This window comes from Patagioenas fasciata, chromosome 2 (genome assembly GCF_037038585.1).
Source record: "Patagioenas fasciata isolate bPatFas1 chromosome 2, bPatFas1.hap1, whole genome shotgun sequence".
Classification (NCBI taxonomy): Eukaryota; Metazoa; Chordata; class Aves; order Columbiformes; family Columbidae; genus Patagioenas; species Patagioenas fasciata.
In genome coordinates, this window is record NC_092521.1 from 142262353 (window position 1) to 142272928 (window position 10576).

At 41.9% G+C, this 10576-nt stretch overlaps 1 long non-coding RNA gene across 1 annotated transcript; it reads right to left on the reverse strand.

Annotated features, from left to right (window-relative positions):
• Positions 1-4603: 4603 nt before the first annotated feature.
• On the reverse strand, positions 4604-10274 carry LOC139827443 (uncharacterized). Its single transcript, XR_011737981.1, has 2 exons — positions 7704-10274; positions 4604-7136 (listed from the first exon to the last, which is right to left on the reverse strand). It is a non-coding gene; the product is annotated as an uncharacterized lncRNA (long non-coding RNA).
• Positions 10275-10576: the final 302 nt, after the last annotated feature.

Sequence of the window (10576 nt, forward strand, 5' to 3'; positions counted from 1 at the left end):
CTCTGCATCCCGCTCCTCAGATCTGATGCCTGGCTAGACAGCTCCAATTTGGCTTTCCCTACCCAGTCCTCTTTTGGGGTTACATCTCCCAGAAGATAATGAGGGAGGAAGAAATCTCTGCTAGAGCCCTGCCTTTGTCACTGGTTCTTTCCTCTTCCTGAAGCCTATGGCATCAAAAGGCCAAGTCATGCCAGGTTACTGGGCAAATCCTGGACCCTACTGTGGATTTACCGGATGCATGAGGAAGAGCTGTGGCACACTAAACATTTACTCTTTGCTGCTGAACCTCTCTGGGCTCTGATATATTCCAGGAGTGTTTGTCAGGGGCTGCCCACTAGAGTATTGAAAGGGCATGTGGCTTGCTGTTTTAAAAATGCAGACAGATTGAAAGAAAATTTAATTATGGCAGTTTTCTCCTTCTCCTTGGAAGGGTAAATGCCACCCATGCTGGCAAAAGGATGTGGGGCTGTTCGTGGCTTCCATTCCTTTAATTTCCTCTCATGGTCAAGACAAGGAAGGCAGAGTGTGAGAAGTCACCTCCCATTAGAGCACCTTGTAGCATTAATACTAGACAGCTGGCTCAGTCAGGTAGAATGCACCCTCACACAAGGCTGCACCACCTGGAACACTCCTGGGAACAGAAGAGAATTTTTTTTTGTGAAACTGTCATTTCCTCTGCCAAAATGGGAACCCAGAAATGCATCAGTGATTCCTCAACCCAACTTAAGGAAAAATTCCCTCCTGAGTTCACATTTCATTTAACCTTCAGAAGATAAGAAAGGTGTACTGACCACCACTAGGGACATTTCTCTTAGCAGCAATAAACCTGTCTAATACTTTATCTATTTGAGATCAATAACAAATGCTTCTGAGTGATAACATAAACTACAGCAGATGTAAATGATGCCTCATAAGAGACAAGAAAATCGCCAGACCTTCCTCTCAGCCTGTATTTCTATAGGTTCTAAGTACCCAATTTGATGTCTTTTAGCATGTGAAATAATTTATTTGCTGAATTTTAGCCTTTTGCAAATTGTTTTATATGTTTTTCCTGTTTTGAACAATGGTAAAAATATCAGCTGTGCAGAGAGGGCTGCATTAGGGTGACACAAGGCAGACAAGTCATAGAATTGAACAGCAAACATGGAGGGAAGTAGAAACAAGTGCAGATGGTGCAGTGGCAAACAATGATAGGACAAGGGGTAATGGGATCTAGCTGGAACACAAGAGGTTCCACTTAAATTTGAGAAGAAACTTCTTCTCAGTGAGGGTGACAGAGCACTGGAACAGGCTGCCCAGGGAGGCTGTGGAGTCTCCTTCTCTGGAGACATTCAAAAGTCACCTGGACATGTCCCTGTGCGAGCTCACCTACTCTGGCAGGGGGATTGGACTAGATGATCTTCTGAGGTCCCTTCCAATCCCAAACATACTGTGATACTGTGATGGTTGACTGGGTAGAAAGCCCCATTTTTCTGTGCATTCAGACCACTGCCACCTGAGTTATAACACTGACTTAGACCAAACCACTTCTCTAAACAGGTCAGATCTTTTAACAGAAGTAGGTATCTGAAAGGATCCTAAGAGGCCATCTAGTCGAGTTTAATCTGAACCTAGATGGTGTCTGAGAAGCTGTTGCTGACTCTCTGGTGGCAGGGATTGACAATTGAAGTGGTCTGTTCTGCTCTCGTACCGTCCTTACACTAAGGAAATGGTTGTGCAGCTGAAAGAGATCTAAATTGCAGGCAAGCTATAAGAATCTTCTTGTGAATATTCAACAGCACAATTAAAATGTTAATTTTGCATGGCTGCTTTCAGCTGGTCACCTGCACTGTTACAGGTCACTGATTAGATGAGTGTCATACAGAGAAGTTGGTCTCCATGCAAAGAGCACATCAGGTTTAAAAGTTGCCATTTGTGCTCAGGCAAAAAGAAACTATGGATTTTATTCTCTAGTGTGTTTTCAGGAACAGTTTATTAGGCAGTTGATACAAAAAAAAATGCAATGAGAGGGAGAAAAGTTACACATTTCTGCAAATATTTTCCTGGTTGCAAAAAGTGCAAGTGCAGCTGTTACCAAAAAGATCACAGCAAAACTGTGGAGGCAGAGACCTCAGCAGCTTCTTGTCTTCAGAGGCAATGTCATCTTGTATTCACAAGCTAACAGTAACGATCTATTGTCTAGGAGTTGTAGCTTTGCTGTGGCTTACTATGAATCATAACCATTTGCTCGCGGAGAATAAAGGAAAGGGAGAGAATAAGCAGAGAACGCATAAGGACTCTTCGCCTTTATCACTTAGTAATTGCAGCAATCAGAATACCTCCTGCCCCTGCCTAGCATGGTCAAGAAACTGTAATTTATATTCATGAGAATGTCACGACAGTTCTGACACATCATGAGCCAGAACATGACAATAATTTGGGATTTTATTATCAGACAAAATACGCACGTCAGTAGCTACGTGTTTTCCCTCTGGTTTTGTTTATGAATCAAAGGAGTTTCAGAACAGAGAAATGAAGAAAGGCTGCCTGTTCAGTGGAATCTCTCAATCATACGTGAGATAACTGGTTTATAAACCTAATTGCTGTGGAAAATGTCACATATACGTATAGGTATATACCTATTTTTTTGGATATATATAAAAATGAGCCCACAGTATATGCAAAGATTTGTAAAGTACTGATCAATGCACACTACCTGAGTGAGACGTGACTGTCTCAGGGTTTGTGCAGTGTCGCAGGTCAGGACACCTGAAGGACACCTGATGAACTGCTGTGTGTAAAATCACAGAATGCTGTCCTTTGAGAGGGAGCTCTGGAGATTGCCTGGCCCAACCTCCTGCCCAAAACAGGGTCAAGTCTAAAGTCAGATCAGGTTGCTCAGGGCAGTGTCCAGATGAGGTCTGAGTATCTCCAAGGATATCTCGACAATCGTATCTCTGGGTACCTGTTCCAGTACGTGACTACCGTCATAGTGAATTTTTATTTTTCCTAGTATCTAACAGGAACTTCCCTTGCTGCAACTTGAATCTGCTGCTCCTTGTCCAGTTGTGTACCTCCTGGAAGAGTCTGGCTCCCTCTTCTGTGTGTCCTCTGAGTAGGTAGCTGAAGAGAGCAGTAAGCACCCATCATTGCCAGCTCTTACAACTGCTGGGACCTTCCCCATCTCTCCTTATCCTCCATGTGCTGTAGCCCTCACCTATCCTGTTGCCCTCCACTGGACTCTCTCCAGTGTGGGAATGTCTTTCTCATACTGGGGAGTCCCAAACTGGATCCAGTGTTCCAGGTGTGGTCTCACTGGGGGAAGAGAGAGGAGTAATCCCTTCCCCAGACCCTCTGGCCACACTCTTGCTAAAGCAACCCAGCATGCAGTTGTCCTCACCTCCTGCCAGAGCACATGGCTTCTGCAGGCTCAGCTTGTCCACCAGCTTGCTGAGACCTCTCTACATCCCCTCATCCACCAATAAAGATTTTAAACCACATCTTGTATCTATCCCTGGGACATGACATGAGTCACTCACTGTCTGCCAGGTGGACTTCTTATGGCTGAACACCCCCCCTTTGAGCTTGACGATCCTACCAATTCACTACTCAATCACCCACTTATCGAGGCCTTATTTCATCAATTTGGTTTTGATAATATTATGGCAAACTGTCAACAATTTTTTAAAGGTCATCATATACAATATCCACTGCTCTCCCTCATCCAGAGCCAAGGAAGCACTCATGTTGGTCAGGGCTGATTTGTCTGTGGTAGATCAATGCTTGATGACCAAATTACCTTCTTGTCTGTCTTGTGCCTGGACTCACCTCTCCAGGGCCTGAGGTTAAGCTCGCTGACCTGTAGATCCTCTGATCCTCCTTCTGTCTCTACTTGAAAATGGATGTAACATTTGCCTTTTCTTCATCATCAGAACCCTCTCCTGATGGTCATGGCTTTTCAAAGATAATAGGGAAAGATTTCAGGTTGACATTGACCAGCCCTTTCAGCTTTTTTCAATGATCCCTTGGGTTTATGCATATCTAATTTCCTTGAGTGGTCCCTAACTTAATTTTCTTCTACTGTGGGCGATGCTTCCCTTCCCCAGCCTCTGCTAATCATGTAGATCAATCTGATGAGAAATTTATTTCCTTTTGTTACAGGTACTCCACGTTATTCTTGGTGAAGCTTTGGCATTGCTTTCACACCTCAGATTTCTACAGTTTTTTTTCACAACAAACTTTTGGTTACTTTTGAAAATGCTGGGGTTCACATTCAGTCGCTGGTGATTTTATGCTGTTTGTGGCTTTTACCAAGCCATTGCATCAGTAAAACATGTCAAGTAGCTGTAAAAATTACAACCTCTTGCTCCAGTCCAGTGACTTAATATTTGGGGAATTTTCATGAATGAATGGATAAATATATCTAATTCAAATGATAAACAGATGAGTGCCAGGTCTAAGAGGGTTGTGCAACTCAGGTGTCAGGTCTTAAAAAAAATATACTGTTTAGCGAGTAAGCAGAGTTGGACTGACTTTGGAAATTTAAATTTTCAGTGTGGCAGATGGTAAACACAGACCAGAGTTAATCCAGTTGCATCTGTAATTGCATGCACACAACAGAGAACACAATTTAGTCACTTTATTTGCAATTTATAAGAACACATTTTCTATTGCTACCAAGATCTTGAACAGGCAAGACTGAAACCTGGTATTTCTTTACACAAATGTTTCACAGTGAGAGAAAGCTGCGCTAATGTACTGGGCAATGTTGTTGGAAATATTGATGAAGAGATTACCACCCACAGAGTTCTGAGGCTCAGAAGCTGAGAAGAAGTTGAAACCTTATGTGCATGCAACTCAGACAAGATCCTGTTGAATAACAGCACCTACTGACTTGATAACAATATTTTCTAAGTCACTTTTAGCAGTTCGTATGCTTATTCATATATACAGAAAACATATCATTTGGCATTTCTGCTAGAGATTCGAAGATGTCTATGCTCAAGTTACTGAAGAAAATCTTTCACCTGGAACTGTGATGAGTAATAGCTTCTCTTGTCACATTTAGTTTGATGCAGAGAAATAAATGCTTTACATTTGAGCTTGACCTTTGTATAGAACTCTGGTCAGAAAAGGAGTACCTTTTCTAACACTATGTAGAAGAAAACTACTTTAGTGGGGCAGGCTTCATCTGACTAACAACAAGAGGATTTCAAGGGAGAGGTCTGTCTTTTGTGTAATATGAAATTGAAGTCAACATCTAAAATTAGCCTCCTGAACTGACTTTAAATTAAAAGTGGCCTGGATTTCACACCTGCTGAATGTGAACACTTTGAAAAGAAATGAATGGGAGTTACTGCAAATGCAACCTCTCTGGTTTGAGGTTTATGAAAGTTCCAAAATTATCTAGAAACTTAATAATAGTTTGTAACTCTTGATAACTTAACAAAGGAACTATGTGCTGTATCTTTAAGCAACATGATTTGGAGATGTTGGCCTGAACTACAAACAGTCTAGCAAACCCATGTCCCAGAGACACAGTGCTGTCTGCAGCTGGAGACAGACCCCATGTGCTGTACTTTGCCATGCACTGAAACAGCTGCAGTTCACTGCACTGCAAAACCTCATTTCTAGTTTGCCAGAGGTTGTTCTAGGAACCACCACACCCCGCTTTGTTTTACATCTGTTCTAAACACTAAGTAGGCTGTGTTCTTTGAAAAGAACATGCATCTTGTCCACGAACAAAGACAGGAGAGGAGGTGGTGAGAGAGTCACCATGATAAACCTCACTGACAACAGGGTTTGCAAAATTTTCTCTTGAAGTTCTCCCTGATGTTCAGGAGACAGCCCCAGATGACCATGTGGCCCATCAGACTGACAATAACCAACACATGCCTTGTGAGGACTCATCTGAAACCTAAAACCAAGAGCTGCTCCTGCCTCAAGTTGAAAGTACAAGAAAAATAAAAAAGTAGTTCTACCAGGATGCCCTAAAACTGTTGTTTAGAAAACCAATACATCTTAGCCATTCACAACTTATTTTATTGTGAACAAACAAAGAAAACTGAGCTTAATGCCAAGCTGTTATTTGTATATTCCTCTGTCACTCAGGAGACTGTTCCCATGCTGTGCACATTGGGGGGAATCAGTTTTGTTCAATAAGCCTTCTTCAGGCAGTATGTCTCTAGTGCACATGAATAATTGAAAAGAAATAAACTCCAATCTGTGCAGCTTTTTATGAAATACATATCTTAGAGCAAAAATGTCCAAACAACCTGAAAACACATTGTGTTTTGCCCAGAGTTGTGTTTGAATGTTCAGTACTCTCTCTGCCTTGCCATTCACTAGCAGAGCATGTTGCAGTGCCTAGTGTCATGTGGGACCTGCTCCAAAGTGTTTAACTACAATGGCTGAAAAATAAAATAAGAGGGAAGCCTGAAAAACAGATACAAATAGATGGGTGCCTTTGAAGGCGTAGCGTAGCTTATCAGGGAAGCACAACATGAAACGTAAGTTAGTAAGCAGAAAAGCCACTTATTAAGCTTGATCATGCCCTTGACTGTTGTTTAAAGATCTGCTCTTTCCACAGAGTCTTCAGTATACCAGGACTGAAGCTCATGAGATGCTCAGAGCCACCAACTCAAAGATAAAATAGGATAAAGTTTTCAATTTTAAAATGGAAATAATAACAGTAAACAAAATTGTTTTAATAATTGTAACTCTGTATCTGTCTTTCAATAGATGCCACAAACCCAGAAACTGATTTAAGTGTATGCGAATCCTTATAGTGTGTCATCACAATGGTGTTTCAGTCTCTTTTGTGATATGTTTAAATCTCCTGAAGCTCAGTGTTATGGGGAAGATGCATCCTTACTCACACTGTAAGGGGGGCTGCTCCCCATTCATTCACTAAGGGACTCGGGAGCTCTGTCCATACTGGCAAACTTCACTGCAGGAATGCATGGTCACAAGCAAGGTATCAGTCCTGTGGAAGCAATGGGGTGAAAAATCTCGCAGAGTCAGATTTGTTTGCGGCCAGTGAGTGTAGAAGGCTCTTTGTCACGACATCCATTGGAGACAAAAACTGCTCACTGCCCCCAGGAGCACTTGTTTGCCTCCACATGTTCTCCCTTCAGTGCATTCATGGGCTTCCACACCTGGAAGAATGAACAGAAACAGTGCTTGTATTTTCAATAAGAGAAAGTTGTTAACACTTGTAACACAGTAAAGGGAGATGACTGAGAAGTAGGCTAGGAAGGGTAAGGCAACAATTGGACAAAATGCATTTATATGCCTTCGATTTCACCTGAACCCATCTCTGACACAAATGGTTCAGATGTATTATATGAGGACCTTAGAGATAATAAGACTGTTTAGCAATGTTGACTTCTTAATGTGCTGAGAAATTGCTATGACTGGCTGCATCCATGGATTTACATCTCAGTGCTGAAATAGAAGATAGGCAAAGAGCTGATTGTGGTTGCAGTTAGTCCCTGCAGGCTAATTCTTTTTGCTTTTTTCTGCCTGGGTGCTAACTGGCTGTCCTTCCTTGCCCGCTGCCCAAAGCTAGAAGCTAAATTAAAGCTCTGAGGTCTAAGAAAGTTTGGCAAACACAGCTTCTGTTTTGTCATGGTCCTGTTTCTGTCCTCCTTCTGCAAACTTGAGTCACCAGGATCAGCACAGTGAAGACAAGGTGGGTCAACACATCACTGGGGATTGTTTACCTTTAAAGTATCTTCTCTGTATTCCCTTTTAGACCTGAAACTTCAGAGGAATTACGCCCACTCATTGTACCCAGGTGTTGCTTGCCCAAAAAGACCACAACATTCAATCAGTCAGATGTATTGTTTTTCTTCCTGTGGAAAAGATCACCAGAACTGAAGTAGAGTGATTAGGAAGAGAGCCGAAACCTTGTGAAGCTTTGGGAGCCCTGGACCACACATGAGCTTTGGCTCGTGCTCTTTATCTGGAGCAGGGTAAAGGAGTGGGAATGCATTTCCATGCACATACTCACCAGCTGTTTGTGGAGAAAGGGTCTCTCTGCAGCACTTCTGGTTAAATCGATGCAGCAAATGCTGGGGAAACTCACTGCAGAGCTGCTGTAGCTCCCCTGCCAGATTTCCCTCTCCCAGTTACCTCCCTGCTGCTCATCCTCCATAGCCTCACCCCTCTACCAGGGCATCCACTGCCCCGATTAATTTATTTTTATCTGAGGATTAGTTTTCAAGTATCCGTCATTCAAAAAGGATATGGACTGACTGAGGGAAGAGTTGTGCATGTGAGTGTGCGGTAACAGAGGCCCAGGGCTGAGCTGCAAGCAGCAACCTGAGATGATGACCTCAGACCAGAAACATTTCACTAGTCCTGTTCTTCAGGAGATAACATGCTTTGTGTCACCATGTGAGTAGATGTCCTGAGGTGAGCAGGATATCCTAACTTCTGGTTGCCAGTGTGATATCCTAAATTTTGACTGCCAGTACTAAGCTGTAATGAACATATCTCTCTTTTGCAGGTGATCAGTTTTTAAGGCAAAAATAAACAATTCGGTCTCTGTATTGTTTACAGTCAAATACAGTAAAGGGCAGCATTTCAGAACACATTTTAAGGGAAATAAATAAAAATCCCAGTCATAAGGAAGTAAAAACAAAAATATTTTCTTAGCACATTGAATTATTGCCTTTCCTTTCTTCCAGATCTTTCCTTTTAGTGAGTATCAGATGAAGATCCCAGCAAGGATGTATTTCAGGCTGATGTCTTGAGAAGCAAAAAATAATTCATGAAGGTTGAAGTGGAGCTAGTGTTGTTTAGTTTATTTCTTCCAAAGCTTTTACCTCCTCTAAATACATCACAGAAGGTGACCTTATTCATTGTTTTAAAATACGAGAACAGAATTAAGTTTATTTAGCTGAAATCTTGATGTTCTGTCTAATTTCTGTTCATCATTTAATTTGAGATTGTACTTTACTTTGTGCACTTTATTAACTGGTCAGTGTCAGAAAGCACAAAATGTTTTGAATCAATACTGCAAAGAGTTTTTTTTCCTAACAGCACCATAGGACCAGAAAACACTTTGAATGAACTTAAAAGGGGAACAGTTGGCTGTGAAAATATCCTCAGTGATTTCCTTTTCACCACAGAGGAGTATTCATTTGGGCTTTTGAACCTATATGGAACAAAACATGAAAGTGTGGTATTTGGGTATCCTCTGTTAATAAGCAAGGCACTGTGTATCTAGGAGATCCTTTTCTGCTATCACTGCCTGGGAGTCTATGGATAACTAACTCTTAGGTATTGCCTGCTAAATGGGATATTTTTGCAGTTCCAAAAATCTTTTGAAATGTCAATGATGCCACATGGTAACAGTCTACAAAGCTGGTAAGCTGGACCAAAAAGTGGGAGAAGATACTATTGTGTATCAGTGTGTTTGTGTGTGCCCTTCCTTCTGTTTCTGTGCAGAGCCTTGTGCAACAAAGCCCTGGTCCTGGCTGGAGCCTTTAATAACACCAGGATGCAAAGGAGCAGACTGAGAAATAAAGTGCGTTAGCAACAGGAGCTAAGGTAGTATAGAAAATGAGGAGTGGGCACAGAAGACCTTGAGAAATATAGTTCTCTCTTGTAAAAGGCAGAGGAACCTGAGCAGATGATATATAGAAGTTGCATCCCCATTATCCAGGCTTTTCAGCTGAAACCTTCCACCAGCTTTGGCTGTTACTGCTCCTCTTGAGTATCTTCAATTTTCTGTGTCTTCCTTACTGACACCATATCAGTCCCTTATATGTTCTCTCTACTCCTTATTTTTGTGCTGATTTAGTTGAGCACAAATGCTGTATATGACTTCATGAAGGTAAGATGGAGTCCCAGCAGAGGTTTATTTTCCTCAGCTTCTATTTTAAGTCACAGCCCATGTTAAGAAATAGAGACAGAATGTATTAACACATCATTCATAATGTTCTTTGCTGCTTTATTTCTCCAAGATCCCCTGGCCACCTGTCCCCTTTCCAATAAAGTGTGACGCTATCTGGTGATCAGACCTGAAACTCGGACCAAAGTCAAAAGAAGAGTCAGTGCTCATAACTCTGACTTTCAGCTCTTTCTTTGGAGATCCTTTCTGATGGAATGTCTGCAGGATAACAGAAGGCTTCATGGCTGCCTTTGAGATGTACAAATAAAAATATTCATCTGAATGCCCCTTAATTTGTTGCAGTGAAAAAAATAAATTAGCACCCACGTGTTAACTGAAGCTTCAGGTTTTGGTTTTTTTGGTTTTTCTTTTCTCATTGCTCATATAAATATTTCTCAGCGAAACATAACTGAGTGAATACTGAATTTGTATGAAGCACAGGCAACTTTGGAAGTGCGAGGAGGACATATCTGTTAGGCATGTACCCCTTGTAATTGTGGAGCTGTCGTACCTACAGTGCTCCTTAGGTTTTGCCTGCAAGATGCCTTTGGGAACACCGTAGCACATGGCACAGGTGAGCTGCTTGCAAACCTCTCCTCTAGACCACAGCTACTTTTTACTGGAAAAGGCCCAGAGCTTTCAGCCACCAAATGTGCTGTCCATGCTAATAAAACCATTTTAAATAACCCAGTAGAA